The 27483-nt window shown below is 43.1% G+C and overlaps 1 pseudogene; it reads left to right on the top strand.

Moving 5' to 3' along the window:
* LOC131270444 (uncharacterized) overlaps positions 1–27255 on the top strand; it is a 33589-nt pseudogene extending 6334 nt beyond the window's left edge.
* Positions 27256–27483: the final 228 nt, after the last annotated feature.

Below are 27483 nucleotides of genomic sequence, written 5' to 3'. Positions count from 1 at the left end.
CCGCAATGTGACGCGTTCTATTGCGTTTCAACTTGCTCAGAACTTCGAATTGTTGCGAGTTGAGTGGATACAGCTTCGAATTACCGCGTGAAGAGAGCAACCTAGCTTCGAATTTTACTTCGCTTTATCGAGTGTATCAAATAGTATTGTTTTTATTCGAAATAGTGAGAGTTTTCCAAGGGACTACTGATATACTTCGAATTATCGAGAGTTTCGAATTATCGAACGTTTGAATTATCGAGAGTCGACTGTAGTTCTAAGCTAATATTAGTCCCGAGTGAGCGTTCCCGTTCTCACTCCTCAATTCTCACGCTATCACGCATGCAGCCCTGCCGTTTTGACACACTGTAATATCGCAAAATGTTACCAAAAAACTAAACGCGTCTATCACACAGCTCGGTTAATAGGAAATTTTTCAAAGACAGATACTTGTACCGAGTTACAGCATATTGTAACAGTTTCTGTGCTCCACAGCGCATGCCCTGTGGTTGCACCACTTTTTATGTTTAGCTTACATGAACCGCAAAGCATCCTTTGCAAACGGTAAAATGTTGTTAGTGAGTCAGTCAACGGTCAAAATCTGCGCACATTTGTTTTTCGGCCAGCGTGTGAAAAAAAGGTTTACAAAAAAAATGTTTTTTGCGTCTCGTATAAACTAAGCATAACACTCCTACTACGCATGATAATCCGTAAATGCGATTTGCGATGTGAATTGCGCATTGTTTCGGCCAATTGTAAGAATCCTCTCAAACAGTATTAAAACAATTCAGAGATGTCAATTGCATTGCACCTCCTTCTCTCTCCATGCCATCCGTGCCGCATTCGCTGCAAATTCTGGGGCTCACTATTCCCCACGTATCAGTTTCTCCTTTCTTGCGTTTGTAATGAAGAATTCCTTCCATGTGCGTGACGATTCGCGAAAGGCGCAGTAACGACTCGACGTTCGGCACACTCTGCCGCTTTCTATCCCGCATTTCCTGTGTTTCGCGGAAGGAACGACCCCCATCTCTTGCCTTGTTCGTTTCGCGGAAGGTAAAGCTACCTGTCCGAACAACAGTACTCTCGGATCGGTCGTCCGTCTACTCTGCCGTAGATAGCGGTCCCCACTTCTCGCATTCTTCTTTTGTTTTCTTGTATTCGTAGATCCACAAACACAAGCAGTGAGATTAGAATACGAATCGATTGGCTGCGTTATAAGCTAATCCTGTATGCGAGCGTGATTGTTCTCACTTCCTCTCACATAATCGCGAAGTGAACTCGGACATACCGTCCAATGCCGTTGGATTTCTCTCTCTCTCTCTTTTCTCTCTTTTTCTCTGTCTTTCCCTCTGTCTGTCTTTTTCTGTCTTTCTCTCTCTCCCTCTATCTCTCTCTCTCTCTCTCTCTCTCTCTCTCTCTTTTTCTCTCTCTCTCTCTCCCCCTCTCCATCTTACATTTCCCATTTCACATCTAACTTTATCTTTATCTACCACCTCCCACTTCCCACCTCCCACCACCCAACACCCACCACCCAGCACCCACCTCCCACCACCCACCTCCCACCACCCACCTCCCAACTCTCATCTTTCACCTCCCACCAACATACCTCCCATCTCCAATCACAAACCACAAACCTCCTGCCACAAATCACCCATCTCCCATCTCCCATCTCCCATCTCCTATCTCCCATCGCATTCACACTGTCTCTCTCTCATAATCTCTCTCCCTTTTTATTCATCTCTCTCTCTCTCTTTCGCTCTCTGGCTATATCTATCCCTATCCCTATGCCTCACCTTGTCATACTTTCCATTTTTGTCTCTCTTTTTCCCACTATGACTGCCTCTATCTTTACTGTATGTCTCTCTCTTTCTCTCTCACTTTCTCGTTCCACCTTTCCCTATTTCTTTCTCTCACTCTTACACACACTTACAACTCAAAATTCCAACAATTGCGCACAGAAGGGTCGGTTTTGTTTAGCAGGCCCTGTTTTCTGATTTTGAATTAGTAGCGACATCGAATCAGACTTCGATCGAATAAGGGTTACTTTTCGCGCGCGTGTTTATTGGGCCATGGTCGACCCTCGGAAGGAAAATTATTATATAGGACTAGGTTTTTTAGGCCAGGTACCTGGCCCGTCAGCAGTTCCTGGCTCATCTACCGGTCCGTTAAAGGTTCCATGTCGTCCCCGTTACAGTTTCTAGGTCTTTCTGCAGAAGGTATATTGTGTTGACAATTGCCGAGCAGTTAGCAGGTTCAAATACAAATATGAATTGTGGGATCAAAACTAACGAAATAATCTGACCCTCTCCCTGTTCGACCAGTGCCTGGTCTTGGCGCACAGAATTTATCCCTTTAACTGAAGCCCCCATCGACATAAATGTAAAAGCACTGTGTTGTAACTACAACTTTCGGATTTCGAAGAAGTTCGAAGCGAATCATTATTTTAGACTTAGTCAACTGACTCGTCAAAATTAAGTTAATTCATCCGTTTTCCTGATCCTAACCCCCAGTCCCTTTCGGGTTTCCCTTTTATATTCCGTCCCGGGCTCCGGTTCAAACATTTGAACTATATACAGTCGACTCTCGATAATTCGAAGTTGGAGGGACCCAGGAAAAAGTTCGATTTATCGAGAGTTCGAATTATCAAGAGTGGTAGGAAATAAGCAGCTACGGTTGCTGAGTTATGAACTGGAAATAAGTATGCGTGTATTGATTTACGCTATGCCTTTACCCACCGTTTTCGCTAACTGTTTTTTCTTCACTTTTCTTTGTGCACCTTCCTACAAAGCATGTGTGCCCCAAATATGTCCGTCTGCCCGTCTACACCATGTAGTCTAATTCGGACGAAAATCTTCGTCCCTGTTCAACAGAGTGTTATAGGGCACCCGCAATGTGACGCGTTCTATTGCGTTTCAACTTGCTCAGAACTTCGAATTGTTGCGAGTTGAGTGGATACAGCTTCGAATTACCGCGTGAAGAGAGCAACCTAGCTTCGAATTTTACTTCGCTTTATCGAGTGTATCAAATAGTATTGTTTTTATTCGAAATAGTGAGAGTTTTCCAAGGGACTACTGATATACTTCGAATTATCGAGAGTTTCGAATTATCGAACGTTTGAATTATCGAGAGTCGACTGTAGTTCTAAGCTAATATTAGTCCCGAGTGAGCGTTCCCGTTCTCACTCCTCAATTCTCACGCTATCACGCATGCAGCCCTGTCGTTTTGACACACTGTAATATCGCAAAATGTTACCAAAAAACTAAACGCGTCTATCACACAGCTCGGTTAATAGGAAATTTTTCAAAGACAGATACTTGTACCGAGTTACAGCATATTGTAACAGTTTCTGTGCTCCACAGCGCATGCCCTGTGGTTGCACCACTTTTTATGTTTAGCTTACATGAACCGCAAAGCATCCTTTGCAAACGGTAAAATGTTGTTAGTGAGTCAGTCAACGGTCAAAATCTGCGCACATTTGTTTTTCGGCCAGCGTGTGAAAAAAAGGTTTACAAAAAAAATGTTTTTTGCGTCTCGTATAAACTAAGCATAACACTCCTACTACGCATGATAATCCGTAAATGCGATTTGCGATGTGAATTGCGCATTGTTTCGGCCAATTGTAAGAATCCTCTCAAACAGTATTAAAACAATTCAGAGATGTCAATTGCATTGCACCTCCTTCTCTCTCCATGCCATCCGTGCCGCATTCGCTGCAAATTCTGGGGCTCACTATTCCCCACGTATCAGTTTCTCCTTTCTTGCGTTTGTAATGAAGAATTCCTTCCATGTGCGTGACGATTCGCGAAAGGCGCAGTAACGACTCGACGTTCGGCACACTCTGCCGCTTTCTATCCCGCATTTCCTGTGTTTCGCGGAAGGAACGACCCCCATCTCTTGCCTTGTTCGTTTCGCGGAAGGTAAAGCTACCTGTCCGAACAACAGTACTCTCGGATCGGTCGTCCGTCTACTCTGCCGTGGATAGCGGTCCCCACTTCTCGCATTCTTCTTTTGTTTTCTTGTATTCGTAGATCCACAAACACAAGCATTGAGATTAGAATACGAATCGATTGGCTGCGTTATAAGCTAATCCTGTATGCGAGCGTGATTGTTCTCACTTCCTCTCACATAATCGCGAAGTGAACTCGGACATACCGTCCAATGCCGTTGGATTTCTCTCTATCTCTCTTTTCTCTCTTTTTCTCTGTCTTTCCCTCTGTCTGTCTTTCTCTGTATTTCTCTCTCTCCCTCTCCCTCTATCTCTCTCTCTCTTTCTCTCTCTCTTTTTCTCTCTCTCTCTCTCCCCTCTCCATCTTACATTTCCCATTTCACATCTAACATCTACCACATCCCACCTCCCACCTCCCAACACCCACCACCCAGCACCCACCTTCCACCACCCACCACCCAACTCTCATCTTTCACCTCCCACCAACATACCTCCCATCTCCCATCACAAACCACAAACCTCCTGCCACAAATCACCCATCTCCCATCTCCTATCTCCCATCGCATTCACACTGTCTCTCTCTCTCATAATCTCTCTCCCTTTTTATTCATCTCTCTCTCTCTCTCTTTCGCTCTCTGGCTATATCTATCCCTATCCCTATGCCTCACCTTGTCATACTTTCCATTTTTGTCTCTCTTTTTCCCACTATGACTGCCTCTATCTTTACTGTATGTCTCTCTCTTTCTCTCTCACTTTCTCGTTCCACCTTTCCCTATTTCTTTCTCTCACTCTTACACACACTTACAACTCAAAATTCCAACAATTGCGCACAGAAGGGTCGGTTTTGTTTAGCAGGCCCTGTTTTCTGATTTTGAATTAGTAGCGACATCGAATCAGACTTCGATCGAATAAGGGTTACTTTTCGCGCGCGTGTTTATTGGGCCATGGTCGACCCTCGGAAGGAAAATTATTATATAGGACTAGGTTTTTTAGGCCAGGTACCTGGCCCGTCAGCAGTTCCTGGCTCATCTACCGGTCCGTTAAAGGTTCCATGTCGTCCCCGTTACAGTTTCTAGGTCTTTCTGCAGAAGGTATATTGTGTTGACAATTGCCGAGCAGTTAGCAGGTTCAAATACAAATATGAATTGTGGGATCAAAACTAACGAAATAATCTGACCCTCTCCCTGTTCGACCAGTGCCTGGTCTTGGCGCACAGAATTTATCCCTTTAACTGAAGCCCCCATCGACATAAATGTAAAAGCACTGTGTTGTAACTACAACTTTCGGATTTCGAAGAAGTTCGAAGCGAATCATTATTTTAGACTTAGTCAACTGACTCGTCAAAATTAAGTTAATTCATCCGTTTTCCTGATCCTAACCCCCAGTCCCTTTCGGGTTTCCCTTTTATATTCCGTCCCGGGCTCCGGTTCAAACATTTGAACTATATACAGTCGACTCTCGATAATTCGAAGTTGGAGGGACCCAGGAAAAAGTTCGATTTATCGAGAGTTCGAATTATCAAGAGTGGTAGGAAATAAGCAGCTACGGTTGCTGAGTTATGAACTGGAAATAAGTATGCGTGTATTGATTTACGCTATGCCTTTACCCACCGTTTTCGCTAACTGTTTTTTCTTCACTTTTCTTTGTGCACCTTCCTACAAAGCATGTGTGCCCCAAATATGTCCGTCTGCCCGTCTACACCATGTAGTCTAATTCGGACGAAAATCTTCGTCCCTGTTCAACAGAGTGTTATAGGGCACCCGCAATGTGACGCGTTCTATTGCGTTTCAACTTGCTCAGAACTTCGAATTGTTGCGAGTTGAGTGGATACAGCTTCGAATTACCGCGTGAAGAGAGCAACCTAGCTTCGAATTTTACTTCGCTTTATCGAGTGTATCAAATAGTATTGTTTTTATTCGAAATAGTGAGAGTTTTCCAAGGGACTACTGATATACTTCGAATTATCGAGAGTTTCGAATTATCGAACGTTTGAATTATCGAGAGTCGACTGTAGTTCTAAGCTAATATTAGTCCCGAGTGAGCGTTCCCGTTCTCACTCCTCAATTCTCACGCTATCACGCATGCAGCCCTGTCGTTTTGACACACTGTAATATCGCAAAATGTTACCAAAAAACTAAACGCGTCTATCACACAGCTCGGTTAATAGGAAATTTTTCAAAGACAGATACTTGTACCGAGTTACAGCATATTGTAACAGTTTCTGTGCTCCACAGCGCATGCCCTGTGGTTGCACCACTTTTTATGCTTAGCTTACATGAACCGCAAAGCATCCTTTGCAAACGGTAAAATGTTGTTAGTGAGTCAGTCAACGGTCAAAATCTGCGCACATTTGTTTTTCGGCCAGCGTGTGAAAAAAAGGTTTACAAAAAAATGTTTTTTGCGTCTCGTGTAAACTAAGCATAACACTCCTACTACGCATGATAATCCGTAAATGCGATTTGCGATGTGAATTGCGCATTGTTTCGGCCAATTGTAAGAATCCTCTCAAACAGTATTAAAACAATTCAGAGATGTCAATTGCATTGCACCTCCTTCTCTCTCCATGCCATCCGTGCCGTATTCGCTGCAAATTCTGGGGCTCACTATTCCCCACGTATCAGTTTCTCCTTTCTTGCGTTTGTAATGAAGAATTCCTTCCATGTGTGTGACGATTCGCGAAAGGCGCAGTAACGACTCGACGTTCGGCACACTCTGCCGCTTTCTATCCCGCATTTCCTGTGTTTCGCGGAAGGAACGACCCCCATCTCTTGCCTTGTTCGTTTCGCGGAAGGTAAAGCTACCTGTCCGAACAACAGTACTCTCGGATCGGTCGTCCGTCTACTCTGCCGTGGATAGCGGTCCCCACTTCTCGCATTCTTCTTTTGTTTTCTTGTATTCGTAGATCCACAAACACAAGCAGTGAGATTAGAATACGAATCGATTGGCTGCGTTATAAGCTAATCCTGTATGCGAGCGTGATTGTTCTCACTTCCTCTCACATAATCGCGAAGTGAACTCGGACATACCGTCCAATGCCGTTGGATTTCTCTCTCTCTCTCTTTTCTCTCTTTTTCTCTGTCTTTCCCTCTGTCTGTCTTTTTCTGTATTTCTCTCTCTCCCTCTATCTCTCTCTCTCTCTCTCTCTCTCTCTCTCTCTCTCTCTCTTTTTCTCTCTCTCTCTCTCCCCCTCTCCATCTTACATTTCCCATTTCACATCTAACTTTATCTTTATCTACCACCTCCCACTTCCCACCTCCCACCACCCAACACCCACCACCCAGCACCCACCTCCCACCACCCACCTCCCACCACCCACCTCCCAACTCTCATCTTTCACCTCCCACCAACATACCTCCCATCTCCAATCACAAACCACAAACCTCCTGCCACAAATCACCCATCTCCCATCTCCCATCTCCCATCTCCTATCTCCCATCGCATTCACACTGTCTCTCTCTCATAATCTCTCTCCCTTTTTATTCATCTCTCTCTCTCTCTTTCGCTCTCTGGCTATATCTATCCCTATCCCTATGCCTCACCTTGTCATACTTTCCATTTTTGTCTCTCTTTTTCCCACTATGACTGCCTCTATCTTTACTGTATGTCTCTCTCTTTCTCTCTCACTTTCTCGTTCCACCTTTCCCTATTTCTTTCTCTCACTCTTACACACACTTACAACTCAAAATTCCAACAATTGCGCACAGAAGGGTCGGTTTTGTTTAGCAGGCCCTGTTTTCTGATTTTGAATTAGTAGCGACATCGAATCAGACTTCGATCGAATAAGGGTTACTTTTCGCGCGCGTGTTTATTGGGCCATGGTCGACCCTCGGAAGGAAAATTATTATATAGGACTAGGTTTTTTAGGCCAGGTACCTGGCCCGTCAGCAGTTCCTGGCTCATCTACCGGTCCGTTAAAGGTTCCATGTCGTCCCCGTTACAGTTTCTAGGTCTTTCTGCAGAAGGTATATTGTGTTGACAATTGCCGAGCAGTTAGCAGGTTCAAATACAAATATGAATTGTGGGATCAAAACTAACGAAATAATCTGACCCTCTCCCTGTTCGACCAGTGCCTGGTCTTGGCGCACAGAATTTATCCCTTTAACTGAAGCCCCCATCGACATAAATGTAAAAGCACTGTGTTGTAACTACAACTTTCGGATTTCGAAGAAGTTCGAAGCGAATCATTATTTTAGACTTAGTCAACTGACTCGTCAAAATTAAGTTAATTCATCCGTTTTCCTGATCCTAACCCCCAGTCCCTTTCGGGTTTCCCTTTTATATTCCGTCCCGGGCTCCGGTTCAAACATTTGAACTATATACAGTCGACTCTCGATAATTCGAAGTTGGAGGGACCCAGGAAAAAGTTCGATTTATCGAGAGTTCGAATTATCAAGAGTGGTAGGAAATAAGCAGCTACGGTTGCTGAGTTATGAACTGGAAATAAGTATGCGTGTATTGATTTACGCTATGCCTTTACCCACCGTTTTCGCTAACTGTTTTTTCTTCACTTTTCTTTGTGCACCTTCCTACAAAGCATGTGTGCCCCAAATATGTCCGTCTGCCCGTCTACACCATGTAGTCTAATTCGGACGAAAATCTTCGTCCCTGTTCAACAGAGTGTTATAGGGCACCCGCAATGTGACGCGTTCTATTGCGTTTCAACTTGCTCAGAACTTCGAATTGTTGCGAGTTGAGTGGATACAGCTTCGAATTACCGCGTGAAGAGAGCAACCTAGCTTCGAATTTTACTTCGCTTTATCGAGTGTATCAAATAGTATTGTTTTTATTCGAAATAGTGAGAGTTTTCCAAGGGACTACTGATATACTTCGAATTATCGAGAGTTTCGAATTATCGAACGTTTGAATTATCGAGAGTCGACTGTAGTTCTAAGCTAATATTAGTCCCGAGTGAGCGTTCCCGTTCTCACTCCTCAATTCTCACGCTATCACGCATGCAGCCCTGTCGTTTTGACACACTGTAATATCGCAAAATGTTACCAAAAAACTAAACGCGTCTATCACACAGCTCGGTTAATAGGAAATTTTTCAAAGACAGATACTTGTACCGAGTTACAGCATATTGTAACAGTTTCTGTGCTCCACAGCGCATGCCCTGTGGTTGCACCACTTTTTATGCTTAGCTTACATGAACCGCAAAGCATCCTTTGCAAACGGTAAAATGTTGTTAGTGAGTCAGTCAACGGTCAAAATCTGCGCACATTTGTTTTTCGGCCAGCGTGTGAAAAAAAGGTTTACAAAAAAATGTTTTTTGCGTCTCGTATAAACTAAGCATAACACTCCTACTACGCATGATAATCCGTAAATGCGATTTGCGATGTGAATTGCGCATTGTTTCGGCCAATTGTAAGAATCCTCTCAAACAGTATTAAAACAATTCAGAGATGTCAATTGCATTGCACCTCCTTCTCTCTCCATGCCATCCGTGCCGCATTCGCTGCAAATTCTGGGGCTCACTATTCCCCACGTATCAGTTTCTCCTTTCTTGCGTTTGTAATGAAGAATTCCTTCCATGTGCGTGACGATTCGCGAAAGGCGCAGTAACGACTCGACGTTCGGCACACTCTGCCGCTTTCTATCCCGCATTTCCTGTGTTTCGCGGAAGGAACGACCCCCATCTCTTGCCTTGTTCGTTTCGCGGAAGGTAAAGCTACCTGTCCGAACAACAGTACTCTCGGATCGGTCGTCCGTCTACTCTGCCGTGGATAGCGGTCCCCACTTCTCGCATTCTTCTTTTGTTTTCTTGTATTCGTAGATCCACAAACACAAGCATTGAGATTAGAATACGAATCGATTGGCTGCGTTATAAGCTAATCCTGTATGCGAGCGTGATTGTTCTCACTTCCTCTCACATAATCGCGAATTGAACTCGGACATACCGTCCAATGCCGTTGGATTTCTCTCTATCTCTCTTTTCTCTCTTTTTCTCTGTCTTTCCCTCTGTCTGTCTTTCTCTGTATTTCTCTCTCTCCCTCTCCCTCTATCTCTCTCTCTCTCTCTCTCTTTTTCTCTCTCTCTCCCCTCTCCATCTTACATTTCCCATTTCACATCTAACATCTACCACATCCCACCTCCCACCTCCCAACACCCACCACCCAGCACCCACCTCCCACCACCCACCACCCAACTCTCATCTTTCACCTCCCACCAACATACCTCCCATCTCCCATCACAAACCACAAACCTCCTGCCACAAATCACCCATCTCCCATCTCCTATCTCCCATCGCATTCACACTGTCTCTCTCTCTCATAATCTCTCTCCCTTTTTATTCATCTCTCTCTCTCTCTCTTTCGCTCTCTGGCTATATCTATCCCTATCCCTATGCCTCACCTTGTCATACTTTCCATTTTTGTCTCTCTTTTTCCCACTATGACTGCCTCTATCTTTACTGTATGTCTCTCTCTTTCTCTCTCACTTTCTCGTTCCACCTTTCCCTATTTCTTTCTCTCACTCTTACACACACTTACAACTCAAAATTCCAACAATTGCGCACAGAAGGGTCGGTTTTGTTTAGCAGGCCCTGTTTTCTGATTTTGAATTAGTAGCGACATCGAATCAGACTTCGATCGAATAAGGGTTACTTTTCGCGCGCGTGTTTATTGGGCCATGGTCGACCCTCGGAAGGAAAATTATTATATAGGACTAGGTTTTTTAGGCCAGGTACCTGGCCCGTCAGCAGTTCCTGGCTCATCTACCGGTCCGTTAAAGGTTCCATGTCGTCCCCGTTACAGTTTCTAGGTCTTTCTGCAGAAGGTATATTGTGTTGACAATTGCCGAGCAGTTAGCAGGTTCAAATACAAATATGAATTGTGGGATCAAAACTAACGAAATAATCTGACCCTCTCCCTGTTCGACCAGTGCCTGGTCTTGGCGCACAGAATTTCCCGAGCGCCACCGCGCTTTGTAAAACGGGCTTCGTACGCATGGTGACTTTTACTTCGTTTTCAGATTTATCGCGACACCTAAACCGAAGCAAAACCGAAGTTGCCGCGGCAAAAACGAAAAATGGAGGCCCCTTTCGGGGCCCGGCGCTCTTTTTCTCTTCTATTCCTTCTACACATTCTCATGTCTCGAGCTGTTTACGCGGACTTGAACCGCGTTGTTTCCACTCCGGTCTCTGCGCACCTACCGCAAGACCGTCGCTCTTTGTTGAGAACGGTGTGCTAAAGGCCCAATATATATCTACTGCGTAGCCGTTTGTATGGGCTGTATGGGAATGCATCGGTATACGCTCAACCCGCTCTAGCCATTTAAACCTCTCGCGGAGCGAATTCATATGGCCACCGCGTTTCGGTTTTTGCTCTTCATTTAGCGATCGCTTGCGCTGCGTACGTATGAATGAATGACCGCTCGCGCTGGGTATACCCGCACGGGTACCCATACGTCCGTATTCGACCGCGCTGGGTATTCGACTGGTCTACGATTGCTCGCGCTGGGTTTTCGATCGCTCGCGCTGGGTCTTCGAAGACCCGATCGCGCAGGGCATTTAAACTTCGTATCGTATTGCATTGCGCATGCGCACTTTGATGCACAAATCTCGATTTTTCAGTTCGGATCGGCTGCCGCGGCAACAGATGGGCGCGGTAAGGAGAGATTTCTGGCAGTGGCGGGACGGGGGAATTTCTGCGTTGGTGTAAAAGAGACAAGAATATCACCAGCTCGCTCTTGCCCATTGAATTCCCTATCTCCACCCGAAGCTATTGCTGGTAGGGTTATCCCTTTAACTGAAGCCCCCATCGACATAAATGTAAAAGCACTGTGTTGTAACTACAACTTTCGGATTTCGAAGAAGTTCGAAGCGAATCATTATTTTAGACTTAGTCAACTGACTCGTCAAAATTAAGTTAATTCATCCGTTTTCCTGATCCTAACCCCCAGTCCCTTTCGGGTTTCCCTTTTATATTCCGTCCCGGGCTCCGGTTCAAACATTTGAACTATATACAGTCGACTCTCGATAATTCGAAGTTGGAGGGACCCAGGAAAAAGTTCGATTTATCGAGAGTTCGAATTATCAAGAGTGGTAGGAAATAAGCAGCTACGGTTGCTGAGTTATGAACTGGAAATAAGTATGCGTGTATTGATTTACGCTATGCCTTTACCCACCGTTTTCGCTAACTGTTTTTTCTTCACTTTTCTTTGTGCACCTTCCTACAAAGCATGTGTGCCCCAAATATGTCCGTCTGCCCGTCTACACCATGTAGTCTAATTCGGACGAAAATCTTCGTCCCTGTTCAACAGAGTGTTATAGGGCACCCGCAATGTGACGCGTTCTATTGTGTTTCAACTTGCTCAGAACTTCGAATTGTTGCGAGTTGAGTGGATACAGCTTCGAATTACCGCGTGAAGAGAGCAACCTAGCTTCGAATTTTACTTCGCTTTATCGAGTGTATCAAATAGTATTGTTTTTATTCGAAATAGTGAGAGTTTTCCAAGGGACTACTGATATACTTCGAATTATCGAGAGTTTCGAATTATCGAACGTTTGAATTATCGAGAGTCGACTGTAGTTCTAAGCTAATATTAGTCCCGAGTGAGCGTTCCCGTTCTCACTCCTCAATTCTCACGCTATCACGCATGCAGCCCTGTCGTTTTGACACACTGTAATATCGCAAAATGTTACCAAAAAACTAAACGCGTCTATCACACAGCTCGGTTAATAGGAAATTTTTCAAAGACAGATACTTGTACCGAGTTACAGCATATTGTAACAGTTTCTGTGCTCCACAGCGCATGCCCTGTGGTTGCACCACTTTTTATGCTTAGCTTACATGAACCGCAAAGCATCCTTTGCAAACGGTAAAATGTTGTTAGTGAGTCAGTCAACGGTCAAAATCTGCGCACATTTGTTTTTCGGCCAGCGTGTGAAAAAAAGGTTTACAAAAAAATGTTTTTTGCGTCTCGTATAAACTAAGCATAACACTCCTACTACGCATGATAATCCGTAAATGCGATTTGCGATGTGAATTGCGCATTGTTTCGGCCAATTGTAAGAATCCTCTCAAACAGTATTAAAACAATTCAGAGATGTCAATTGCATTGCACCTCCTTCTCTCTCCATGCCATCCGTGCCGCATTCGCTGCAAATTCTGGGGCTCACTATTCCCCACGTATCAGTTTCTCCTTTCTTGCGTTTGTAATGAAGAATTCCTTCCATGTGCGTGACGATTCGCGAAAGGCGCAGTAACGACTCGACGTTCGGCACACTCTGCCGCTTTCTATCCCGCATTTCCTGTGTTTCGCAGAAGGAACGACCCCCATCTCTTGCCTTGTTCGTTTCGCGGAAGGTAAAGCTACCTGTCCGAACAACAGTACTCTCGGATCGGTCGTCCGTCTACTCTGCCGTGGATAGCGGTCCCCACTTCTCGCATTCTTCTTTTGTTTTCTTGTATTCGTAGATCCACAAACACAAGCATTGAGATTAGAATACGAATCGATTGGCTGCGTTATAAGCTAATCCTGTATGCGAGCGTGATTGTTCTCACTTCCTCTCACATAATCGCGAAGTGAACTCGGACATACCGTCCAATGCCGTTGGATTTCTCTCTATCTCTCTTTTCTCTCTTTTTCTCTGTCTTTCCCTCTGTCTGTCTTTCTCTGTATTTCTCTCTCTCCCTCTCCCTCTATCTCTCTCTCTCTTTCTCTCTCTCTTTTTCTCTCTCTCTCTCTCCCCTCTCCATCTTACATTTCCCATTTCACATCTAACATCTACCACATCCCACCTCCCACCTCCCAACACCCACCACCCAGCACCCACCTTCCACCACCCACCACCCAACTCTCATCTTTCACCTCCCACCAACATACCTCCCATCTCCCATCACAAACCACAAACCTCCTGCCACAAATCACCCATCTCCCATCTCCTATCTCCCATCGCATTCACACTGTCTCTCTCTCTCATAATCTCTCTCCCTTTTTATTCATCTCTCTCTCTCTCTCTTTCGCTCTCTGGCTATATCTATCCCTATCCCTATGCCTCACCTTGTCATACTTTCCATTTTTGTCTCTCTTTTTCCCACTATGACTGCCTCTATCTTTACTGTATGTCTCTCTCTTTCTCTCTCACTTTCTCGTTCCACCTTTCCCTATTTCTTTCTCTCACTCTTACACACACTTACAACTCAAAATTCCAACAATTGCGCACAGAAGGGTCGGTTTTGTTTAGCAGGCCCTGTTTTCTGATTTTGAATTAGTAGCGACATCGAATCAGACTTCGATCGAATAAGGGTTACTTTTCGCGCGCGTGTTTATTGGGCCATGGTCGACCCTCGGAAGGAAAATTATTATATAGGACTAGGTTTTTTAGGCCAGGTACCTGGCCCGTCAGCAGTTCCTGGCTCATCTACCGGTCCGTTAAAGGTTCCATGTCGTCCCCGTTACAGTTTCTAGGTCTTTCTGCAGAAGGTATATTGTGTTGACAATTGCCGAGCAGTTAGCAGGTTCAAATACAAATATGAATTGTGGGATCAAAACTAACGAAATAATCTGACCCTCTCCCTGTTCGACCAGTGCCTGGTCTTGGCGCACAGAATTTATCCCTTTAACTGAAGCCCCCATCGACATAAATGTAAAAGCACTGTGTTGTAACTACAACTTTCGGATTTCGAAGAAGTTCGAAGCGAATCATTATTTTAGACTTAGTCAACTGACTCGTCAAAATTAAGTTAATTCATCCGTTTTCCTGATCCTAACCCCCAGTCCCTTTCGGGTTTCCCTTTTATATTCCGTCCCGGGCTCCGGTTCAAACATTTGAACTATATACAGTCGACTCTCGATAATTCGAAGTTGGAGGGACCCAGGAAAAAGTTCGATTTATCGAGAGTTCGAATTATCAAGAGTGGTAGGAAATAAGCAGCTACGGTTGCTGAGTTATGAACTGGAAATAAGTATGCGTGTATTGATTTACGCTATGCCTTTACCCACCGTTTTCGCTAACTGTTTTTTCTTCACTTTTCTTTGTGCACCTTCCTACAAAGCATGTGTGCCCCAAATATGTCCGTCTGCCCGTCTACACCATGTAGTCTAATTCGGACGAAAATCTTCGTCCCTGTTCAACAGAGTGTTATAGGGCACCCGCAATGTGACGCGTTCTATTGCGTTTCAACTTGCTCAGAACTTCGAATTGTTGCGAGTTGAGTGGATACAGCTTCGAATTACCGCGTGAAGAGAGCAACCTAGCTTCGAATTTTACTTCGTTTTATCGAGTGTATCAAATAGTATTGTTTTTATTCGAAATAGTGAGAGTTTTCCAAGGGACTACTGATATACTTCGAATTATCGAGAGTTTCGAATTATCGAACGTTTGAATTATCGAGAGTCGACTGTAGTTCTAAGCTAATATTAGTCCCGAGTGAGCGTTCCCGTTCTCACTCCTCAATTCTCACGCTATCACGCATGCAGCCCTGTCGTTTTGACACACTGTAATATCGCAAAATGTTACCAAAAAACTAAACGCGTCTATCACACAGCTCGGTTAATAGGAAATTTTTCAAAGACAGATACTTGTACCGAGTTACAGCATATTGTAACAGTTTCTGTGCTCCACAGCGCATGCCCTGTGGTTGCACCACTTTTTATGCTTAGCTTACATGAACCGCAAAGCATCCTTTGCAAACGGTAAAATGTTGTTAGTGAGTCAGTCAACGGTCAAAATCTGCGCACATTTGTTTTTCGGCCAGCGTGTGAAAAAAAGGTTTACAAAAAAATGTTTTTTGCGTCTCGTATAAACTAAGCATAACACTCCTACTACGCATGATAATCCGTAAATGCGATTTGCGATGTGAATTGCGCATTGTTTCGGCCAATTGTAAGAATCCTCTCAAACAGTATTAAAACAATTCAGAGATGTCAATTGCATTGCACCTCCTTCTCTCTCCATGCCATCCGTGCCGCATTCGCTGCAAATTCTGGGGCTCACTATTCCCCACGTATCAGTTTCTCCTTTCTTGCGTTTGTAATGAAGAATTCCTTCCATGTGCGTGACGATTCGCGAAAGGCGCAGTAACGACTCGACGTTCGGCACACTCTGCCGCTTTCTATCCCGCATTTCCTGTGTTTCGCGGAAGGAACGACCCCCATCTCTTGCCTTGTTCGTTTCGCGGAAGGTAAAGCTACCTGTCCGAACAACAGTACTCTCGGATCGGTCGTCCGTCTACTCTGCCGTGGATAGCGGTCCCCACTTCTCGCATTCTTCTTTTGTTTTCTTGTATTCGTAGATCCACAAACACAAGCATTGAGATTAGAATACGAATCGATTGGCTGCGTTATAAGCTAATCCTGTATGCGAGCGTGATTGTTCTCACTTCCTCTCACATAATCGCGAAGTGAACTCGGACATACCGTCCAATGCCGTTGGATTTCTCTCTATCTCTCTTTTCTCTCTTTTTCTCTGTCTTTCCCTCTGTCTGTCTTTCTCTGTATTTCTCTCTCTCCCTCTCCCTCTATCTCTCTCTCTCTTTCTCTCTCTCTTTTTCTCTCTCTCTCCCCTCTCCATCTTACATTTCCCATTTCACATCTAACATCTACCACATCCCACCTCCCACCTCCCAACACCCACCACCCAGCACCCACCTCCCACCACCCACCACCCAACTCTCATCTTTCACCTCCCACCAACATACCTCCCATCTCCCATCACAAACCACAAACCTCCTGCCACAAATCACCCATCTCCCATCTCCTATCTCCCATCGCATTCACACTGTCTCTCTCTCTCATAATCTCTCTCCCTTTTTATTCATCTCTCTCTCTCTCTCTTTCGCTCTCTGGCTATATCTATCCCTATCCCTATGCCTCACCTTGTCATACTTTCCATTTTTGTCTCTCTTTTTCCCACTATGACTGCCTCTATCTTTACTGTATGTCTCTCTCTTTCTCTCTCACTTTCTCGTTCCACCTTTCCCTATTTCTTTCTCTCACTCTTACACACACTTACAACTCAAAATTCCAACAATTGCGCACAGAAGGGTCGGTTTTGTTTAGCAGGCCCTGTTTTCTGATTTTGAATTAGTAGCGACATCGAATCAGACTTCGATCGAATAAGGGTTACTTTTCGCGCGCGTGTTTATTGGGCCATGGTCGACCCTCGGAAGGAAAATTATTATATAGGACTAGGTTTTTTAGGCCAGGTACCTGGCCCGTCAGCAGTTCCTGGCTCATCTACCGGTCCGTTAAAGGTTCCATGTCGTCCCCGTTACAGTTTCTAGGTCTTTCTGCAGAAGGTATATTGTGTTGACAATTGCCGAGCAGTTAGCAGGTTCAAATACAAATATGAATTGTGGGATCAAAACTAACGAAATAATCTGACCCTCTCCCTGTTCGACCAGTGCCTGGTCTTGGCGCACAGAATTTCCCGAGCGCCACCGCGCTTTGTAAAACGGGCTTCGTACGCATGGTGACTTTTACTTCGTTTTCAGATTTATCGCGACACCTAAACCGAAGCAAAACCGAAGTTGCCGCGGCAAAAACGAAAAATGGAGGCCCCTTTCGGGGCCCGGCGCTCTTTTTCTCTTCTATTCCTTCTACACATTCTCATGTCTCGAGCTGTTTACGCGGACTTGAACCGCGTTGTTTCCACTCCGGTCTCTGCGCACCTACCGCAAGACCGTCGCTCTTTGTTGAGAACGGTGTGCTAAAGGCCCAATATATATCTACTGCGTAGCCGTTTGTATGGGCTGTATGGGAATGCATCGGTATACGCTCAACCCGCTCTAGCCATTTAAACCTCTCGCGGAGCGAATTCATATGGCCACCGCGTTTCGGTTTTTGCTCTTCATTTAGCGATCGCTTGCGCTGCGTACGTATGAATGAATGACCGCTCGCGCTGGGTATACCCGCACGGGTACCCATACGTCCGTATTCGACCGCGCTGGGTATTCGACTGGTCTACGATTGCTCGCGCTGGGTTTTCGATCGCTCGCGCTGGGTCTTCGAAGACCCGATCGCGCAGGGCATTTAAACTTCGTATCGTATTGCATTGCGCATGCGCACTTTGATGCACAAACCTCGATTTTTCAGTTCGGATCGGCTGCCGCGGCAACAGATGGGCGCGGTAAGGAGAGATTTCTGGCAGTGGCGGGACGGGGGAATTTCTGCGTTGGTGTAAAAGAGACAAGAATATCACCAGCTCGCTCTTGCCCATTGAATTCCCTATCTCCACCCGAAGCTATTGCTGGTAGGGTTATCCCTTTAACTGAAGCCCCCATCGACATAAATGTAAAAGCACTGTGTTGTAACTACTAACTTTCGGATTTCGAAGAAGTTCGAAGCGAATCATTATTTTAGACTTAGTCAACTGACTCGTCAAAATTAAGTTAATTCATCCGTTTTCCTGATCCTAACCCCCAGTCCCTTTCGGGTTTCCCTTTTATATTCCGTCCCGGGCTCCGGTTCAAACATTTGAACTATATACAGTCGACTCTCGATAATTCGAAGTTGGAGGGACCCAGGAAAAAGTTCGATTTATCGAGAGTTCGAATTATCAAGAGTGGTAGGAAATAAGCAGCTACGGTTGCTGAGTTATGAACTGGAAATAAGTATGCGTGTATTGATTTACGCTATGCCTTTACCCACCGTTTTCGCTAACTGTTTTTTCTTCACTTTTCTTTGTGCACCTTCCTACAAAGCATGTGTGCCCCAAATATGTCCGTCTGCCCGTCTACACCATGTAGTCTAATTCGGACGAAAATCTTCGTCCCTGTTCAACAGAGTGTTATAGGGCACCCGCAATGTGACGCGTTCTATTGCGTTTCAACTTGCTCAGAACTTCGAATTGTTGCGAGTTGAGTGGATACAGCTTCGAATTACCGCGTGAAGAGAGCAACCTAGCTTCGAATTTTACTTCGCTTTATCGAGTGTATCAAATAGTATTGTTTTTATTCGAAATAGTGAGAGTTTTCCAAGGGACTACTGATATACTTCGAATTATCGAGAGTTTCGAATTATCGAACGTTTGAATTATCGAGAGTCGACTGTAGTTCTAAGCTAATATTAGTCCCGAGTGAGCGTTCCCGTTCTCACTCCTCAATTCTCACGCTATCACGCATGCAGCCCTGTCGTTTTGACACACTGTAATATCGCAAAATGTTACCAAAAAACTAAACGCGTCTATCACACAGCTCGGTTAATAGGAAATTTTTCAAAGACAGATACTTGTACCGAGTTACAGCATATTGTAACAGTTTCTGGGTATAATCCCAAATGAGGCCCCCCCGTCGCCGCATCGTCGTCATTTTTTCCACATGTGCGCCTGAAAGTATGCAATATGTGGCACATCAATTCAGTTTGAATATTTGAACAGTTGAATGACTGAACTAATCTGAACTGTAATGACTTGAACTAATCGGTTAAACTGAGCAAGATGGAGATCATAAACCAATGAGTTGGACTGAAGAAATGAGTTTGAAACGGCGGCGCGCCCGCAGCGAGCGCAGCGAGCGGACTGCGCTAGGTCTACCGAAAAAGGGAGTTTGTTATAAATTTGTAAAATAAGGGGGGCCCGTGGGCCCCCCTCATACCGCACTCCTAGGTTGATGGCGTAGCCGAATTTTGATACACTCATGTAAGTAATGCATGAGGGAGTTTATGTTGTAAATCCTTTCCAGTATAATCATCATCTTTAATTTAACGAAAATTCAATTCAAACGGTTCACACAACGGCATTTGTTTCACCAATTGCATACCTTTAAGGTACATCCGCTCACAAATGGTGTAGCTACAACAGCGATTTCGGCTGGGGGGGCTTCATTTGGGATTTTACCAGTTTCTGTGCTCCACAGCGCATGCCCTGTGGTTGCACCACTTTTTATGCTTAGCTTACATGAACCGCAAAGCATCCTTTGCAAACGGTAAAATGTTGTTAGTGAGTCAGTCAACGGTCAAAATCTGCGCACATTTGTTTTTCGGCCAGCGTGTGAAAAAAAGGTTTACAAAAAAATGTTTTTTGCGTCTCGTATAAACTAAGCATAACACTCCTACTACGCATGATAATCCGTAAATGCGATTTGCGATGTGAATTGCGCATTGTTTCGGCCAATTGTAAGAATCCTCTCAAACAGTATTAAAACAATTCAGAGATGTCAATTGCATTGCACCTCCTTCTCTCTCCATGCCATCCGTGCCGCATTCGCTGCAAATTCTGGGGCTCACTATTCCCCACGTATCAGTTTCTCCTTTCTTGCGTTTGTAATGAAGAATTCCTTCCATGTGCGTGACGATTCGCGAAAGGCGCAGTAACGACTCGACGTTCGGCACACTCTGCCGCTTTCTATCCCGCATTTCCTGTGTTTCGCGGAAGGAACGACCCCCATCTCTTGCCTTGTTCGTTTCGCGGAAGGTAAAGCTACCTGTCCGAACAACAGTACTCTCGGATCGGTCGTCCGTCTACTCTGCCGTGGATAGCGGTCCCCACTTCTCGCATTCTTCTTTTGTTTTCTTGTATTCGTAGATCCACAAACACAAGCATTGAGATTAGAATACGAATCGATTGGCTGCGTTATAAGCTAATCCTGTATGCGAGCGTGATTGTTCTCACTTCCTCTCACATAATCGCGAATTGAACTCGGACATACCGTCCAATGCCGTTGGATTTCTCTCTATCTCTCTTTTCTCTCTTTTTCTCTGTCTTTCCCTCTGTCTGTCTTTCTCTGTATTTCTCTCTCTCCCTCTCCCTCTATCTCTCTCTCTCTCTTTCTCTCTCTCTTTTTCTCTCTCTCTCTCTCCCCTCTCCATCTTACATTTCCCATTTCACATCTAACATCTACCACATCCCACCTCCCACCTCCCAACACCCACCACCCAGCACCCACCTTCCACCACCCACCACCCAACTCTCATCTTTCACCTCCCACCAACATACCTCCCATCTCCCATCACAAACCACAAACCTCCTGCCACAAATCACCCATCTCCCATCTCCTATCTCCCATCGCATTCACACTGTCTCTCTCTCTCATAATCTCTCTCCCTTTTTATTCATCTCTCTCTCTCTCTCTTTCGCTCTCTGGCTATATCTATCCCTATCCCTATGCCTCACCTTGTCATACTTTCCATTTTTGTCTCTCTTTTTCCCACTATGACTGCCTCTATCTTTACTCTATGTCTCTCTCTTTCTCTCTCACTTTCTCGTTCCACCTTTCCCTATTTCTTTCTCTCACTCTTACACACACTTACAACTCAAAATTCCAACAATTGCGCACAGAAGGGTCGGTTTTGTTTAGCAGGCCCTGTTTTCTGATTTTGAATTAGTAGCGACATCGAATCAGACTTCGATCGAATAAGGGTTACTTTTCGCGCGCGTGTTTATTGGGCCATGGTCGACCCTCGGAAGGAAAATTATTATATAGGATAATTACCCTAAGTAAACTAATTGTAGTTACTGGCAACACGGCCACGCGCGGCGAAGCTAGCTGGGAGATCGAGAGACTACGATCGCCCCTTTTTGATTCGAACCTCCGAGCGAACAGGTCCAGCTTAGCATTTATTATTCAAAGTTAGATTAAGTTTAGTTTAGGTTAGGTTTAATGAGAGTAAAATAAATTTGTAACGTTTTTTGAAAACATAATTGGCGCTGTAGACTATAGTTAGGTGAAAAAAGTGCAAAAGTAATCAAAAATTACACACTTCAAGTGGTACCCGCTTTGGCGTCGGCAGCTGAGGAATTATATTCGCTGCTCGATTTGAGGACCCTCCCTAACACATTGGACCATCGGACAAGCACGTGAGTACATTTGTTTTTTTCATTAGTGAAAGTGAAAGTGTGCACTACTAGATAGACCGAAATAAACGAAAGTGTTTGTGTCCACACGTGATTCTGTGCAAGCACTACCAGATAGACTTGCCAGATAATTCTTTTGTTCTTTTTTTCTATTATCGGCATATACGGAAGGCTTGATAAGCACGAGGTCGATCGAAACGATCACGAAGCATTAGCTCGACCGATATTGCTTTTGTTTTATGTGGAAAAAAACGAGAGAGAACACCGAAACTCCGTACCAAGCGTTTTTTTTCTAAAAGACTTATCGGAAACCGATAGTTTGAGTGGAGACTCATCTGGAGATTATTCCACTACATTAAAAGAAATCGATCTCCCCAAAATAGAAAATCTCTCCATAAGTTCAGAAAAAATGGAAGCAGATCAATTACAAAAGCTAACTGATAATATGGCTCGTTTGCAAAATGGACATGAATTGCTCATGCAAATGATCCAGCAACTGGCATCAAATCAATGCACAGCACCCATTTCTATATCCGAGCCACAACAAGATCAGCCTATTGAAGCAATTAACATCGAACATTTTTGCAAAATTCCCGATCCCATCAAAGCATTACCATCGTACGAAGGTAATCGCAAACAGCTAACCGCATGGCTTGATACGGTCGAGAAAACGTTGAACCTATTCAAAGGCAGGGTTGACGACCGCGTGTATGAAATGTATGTCATGGCAGTGAATAATAAGATAGAGGGCAGAGCAAAGGACATTCTTTGTATGTCGGGCAATCCATCTGACTTTCAACAAATCAAAGAAATTTTGATGAACAATGGGCGATCGCCAAGAGGTTGCAACGTACAAGTGTCAACTATGGAAACACCGAATGCAAGACGGAATGAATATCCATAAATATTATCAGACAGCTCAGGAAATAGTACAAAAAATAAAAATGACCGCTAAGCAGACAAAAGAGTATATCGATAACTGGTCAGTTATCAATAAATTCATCGATGAAGATGGTTTAGCTGCTTTTATTGCTGGTCTTAGAGACCCTTATTTTGGATATGTGCAAGCTGCGCGTCCTAAAGATATCGAGGATGCATACACATTTTTATGTAAATTCAAGTTTCAAGGAAAAAGTTTGGAACACAAACCGTATCGAAAAAAGGTAAAATGAAACTTTTAGGGCCAGACATACCTGAACAAACTTACTTTGTGCTCGAGTTTCATGAGTATTTCGATGGGCTCATAGGTTCAGAGTTCATGGCTCAGACGAAAACTACTATCGATTATGAAAAAGAGAAAATTTGCATAAACGGCGTGGAACTCTATTTTAGGAAGTATTGTACAAAAAAATATTTCTACAATACTATTACTGTAGATACTGATCGCGATGGTGACTGGTATGTTCCCACATTCCAACAATTGATAAACGATGTAGTAGTTCAACCGGGATTGTACTCATCGGTTAACAAAAAATCAACTATTAATATTATGTCTAAAAGTAAAATCATCCCTAACAACTTCTGGTTAAAACTAACTGTAAATAATTTTGAAACCATTTCACCCATTCCATTTTCTCGTGATATTTCACCTAAACGAGAATTCATTGAAAGCCTTATTCGAACAGACCATTTGTCAAATATGGAAAAAAAAAGATTGATTGATATTATCATTAAAAACGAAAATATTCTCCTGAAAACTAACGAAAAGCTAACAAGTACAACTTTAATCAAACATAAGATCAATACAATTGATGAATCGCCCGTTTACACCAAAACTTACCGCTACCCGCACGCTTACAAATTTGATGTAGAATTGCAAATTAAAGAGATGCTTGAAAGTGGCATCATTAAACCTTCAAATAGTCCATACTCCTCACCAATTTGGGTAGTACCCAAGAAACAAAACCCAGATGGTAAAAAACAAGTTCGCGTTGTCATTGATTATCGGAAACTCAACGACAAAACAATAAGTGATAAATTTCCTATGCCCGAGATAGAAGATATCTTGGATAATTTAGGCAAATCCGAATACTTCACAACCTTGGATCTTAAATCTGGTTTTCACCAAATTGAAATGCATCCTGATCACCAAGAGAAAACTGCATTTTCCACAAGTTACGGACATTTTGAGTTTACTAGAATGCCCTTCGGGTTAAAGAATGCACCTGCTACGTTCCAGCGTGCAATGAATAATATTTTATCGGACTTTATGGGATCGATCTGTTTTGTGTATTTAGATGATATTATTATCGTTGGAAGCAGTCTTGAAATCCACCTGGAAAATGTTAGCAAAGTATTAGAACGACTTTCGAAATTTAATCTTAAAGTACAAATAGATAAATGTGAATTTCTAAAGAAACAAACGGAATATCTTGGACATATAACTTCTCCTGATGGTGTGAAACCAAACCCTGATAAGGTCAAGAAAATTCTAGAATGGCCTTTACCAACCAACGAGAAACAGATACGACAATTCCTTGGTCTATCCGGATATTATCACCGTTTCATAAAAGATTATTCAAAAATCACGAAACCTCTTACAAATTATTTGAAAAAGGCAAACACCATCAACACTAACAATCCGGAGTACAGTCGAGCATTTAACAAACTAAAAGAAACAATAGCATCCGATCAAATACTCGCTTATCCTGATTTCAAGCTTCCATTTATTTTGACTACCGGCGCATCCGATTTTGCTATAGGGGCTGTTCTTTCCCAGATTCAATACAAAATCGAGCGACCTATTGCATTCGCAAGTCGAACTTTGAACAAGGCCGAAGTGAACTATTCGACCATTGAAAAAGAAGCACTAGCCATCATATGGGCTATTCGAAAATATAAACCGTACTTACTAGGCAATGAATTTATATTGTATACGGATCACAAACCACTAACCTTTATAAAAAGTTCATTGAAAAATAATAGAATTCTACATTGGAGATTAGAGTTAGAAAACTACCAGTATAAAGTAGAGTATAAGTAAGGTAAAGCTAATGTCGTAGCAGACGCGCTTAGCAGGAAAGCTGAAGGCGTCGAAGTAAACGTCCAAGAGTCTGACGAAACTGTCCACTCTGCTGACACATCAGATGATTAATTTATAAAGTCTAGTGAACGACCTGTAAACTATTATCATAACCAACTAATCTATCAAATTTCGGAACAAACCGATGATGTCTCAGAGACACCTTTTCCAACTTACAATAGAATAATTATAAAACGACCTAATTTTGACGAAACCGCAATAGTAGAGACCCTGAAAAAGTATCATAATGGAAAACAAACAGCAATATTAGCTCCAGAAAATTTACTGAATCTAATTCAAATTTCTTTTAAGAATCATTTTAGCAGCTCGGGTTACTTTGTAATAGTGCACTTCCAAGTCGAAGACGTGGCATCTGTCGAGGAACAAAACAGATTGGTCACGAAGGAACACGAAAGAGCTCACAGAGGAGTTAACGAAATCGAAAACCAGCTGAAGAGAGCGTATTTCTTTCCGAAGATGCGCTGCCAGATAAAAGCTGTGGTGAATACATGCACTGTGTGTAATTCACACAAATACGAACGGAGGCCGTATAACATCAATATATCACCAAGACCGGCTACTGGGAAACCCATGGAGCGTCTACACATGGATATCTTCAGCATTGGTTCACGAAGTTTTCTGTCAATGGTCGACTCGTTTTCTAAATTTACACAAATGATCCCAATAGAATCCAAGAATTTAGTAGATGTTAAAGCAGCACTAGTAAAGTATTTTACTAATTTTGGAATCCCTCTTGAAATCATTACCGATCACGAAACGACATTTACGTCGGTACAGTTAAAAACATTTTTAAGCAACTTAGGAACTTCACTAAAATACGCGTCATCATCAGAAAGTAATGGACAGGTCGAAAAAACTCACTCCACTATAATAGAAATTCTAAATACGAACAAACACAAATTCCAAAATTCAAACACTTCAGAACTTATACCAATATCAGTTTCATTATACAATGCTACAGTTCACTCATCAACGGGCTACAGTCCGAACGAAATTATTTTCAACCAGTTAAACGTTAAAGATCCCAAAAAAATACATGAGCAGGCTGAGAAAATATTCTCATCAGTTAGAACCAGCCTAGAGCTCTCTCGACAAAAACAAACAAACAATAACAATAGGAAAGAACAACCACCCGTGATAAACGAAGGTCAGGAAGTTTATGTAATTCCAAATGTTAGGAAAAAATTAGACCCAAGAGCGATTAAAACAGCAGCGGTTAATGTTAAACCGAGAACATTTGAGAATTTACGGCAAACAAAAAGGCATAAGAGTAAGATTAAGAGAATTAAAAGTACAATTTAGGCTTCACCATTAACTATTCGGCCGGGGACGTCCGTTTTTCCCCCCCGGGAGGAATTATAAACTGGTATAATTACCCTAAGTAAACTAATTGTCGTTACTGGCAACACGGCCACGCGCGGCGAAGCTAGCTGGGAGATCGAGAGACTACGATCGCCCCTTTTTGATTCGAACCTCCGAGCGAGCAGGTCCAGCTTAGCATTTATTATTCAAAGTTAGATTAAGTTTAGTTTAGGTTAGGTTTAATGAGAGTATAATAAATTTGTAACGTTTTTTGAAAACATAATTATATGCATTGAAAGAGTTTGGGTTTGAGGTGTCTGAGCTAGCAAAGGTAGTTTACTACTATTTTGATGTCCCATCCAAGTGGGAAGAATTTGCAAAAAGTTGTAAAGAAAAACCAAAAAAGTTTGTAAAATTTGTTGAAACTCGTTGGATGATGTTAGGCAATGCAGCACAGGTTCTGGTCAGGTGAAGCAAATGGTCATAACCTCCTTTAAAGAAGTTATGAAAAACTATGTGGTAAAATTAAAAACATACTTGCTTCAAAATAACATTCCCAACGAGTTCTACCACCTCGTTTCATACATGGTAAAAGGTAGATTTTAATCTCGACAAAGTTCGCTTTTTCGAAGAAATTGTGGCAGTAAACAATTTGAAGCATACAATCCCTCTTTATAATGATGACTTGGAATTTTATACTGTTCTTTTTCGGCAGCACGACTTCAATGAGCTGAAGAAACTGTTCAATCATCGAAACAACATTCATCGAAAAAATATCATCAATGGAATGCAATTTTATAAAAATGATTTAGAAAACTTTATTGCACCCAAGGAATTATTGTTAAAAGCAAAGTTAACAAGGCAGACACACAACGAAAAAATTTAAAAAGAAAAGAAGGAAGAAGATTTACGATCAAGCAGCAAGAAACCCGAACTTGAAGAACCGAGTAATATTGTTAAAAAGAAACGAGAAGCAACTGACGAATTGACGAATATTTTCACTGCTCAGTTGAAGATACTGAAAAACGATAACCCGCAAGTAGCATGCTTAAAAATCATGTTGGATCAACGCGAAAAACTTCTGAGTAAAGAGGCAGATGCTCAGAAAAAATTAGATGAACTGAAGAAAAATAAGTGATGATCCTTTTTTTAATTCCCACACTGATATCACCTACTGGTTGCTATTAGATTAGGTAGAGATTTTTTCACTTAATATTTTTTCTTAAACATTTTTACACCACCGAAATAAGCTACTTGGTAATAAATACCTTGGATCAATAATTGTATGAGTTGCTTTCGTATTGGCGCGGACTTGAATATTTGGCGCGGATTTACAATGGCTTGGCGCGGATTTTGCGTTTTTGAAATTTAGATTTCTGTAACAGCTCTGAAACTGCCAAGAAGCCCCGCATCCGGTTCATACATATACACATATACATATACCCACCCCCGGATTCCCACACACCATCCCAGCAATAG

The sequence above is a fragment of the Anopheles coustani genome, assembly GCF_943734705.1.
Source record: "Anopheles coustani chromosome X unlocalized genomic scaffold, idAnoCousDA_361_x.2 X_unloc_3, whole genome shotgun sequence".
Taxonomy (NCBI): Eukaryota; Metazoa; Arthropoda; class Insecta; order Diptera; family Culicidae; genus Anopheles; species Anopheles coustani.
Note: the sequence above shows the minus strand (reverse complement) of the source record. Positions and strands in the feature narration are given on the sequence as shown.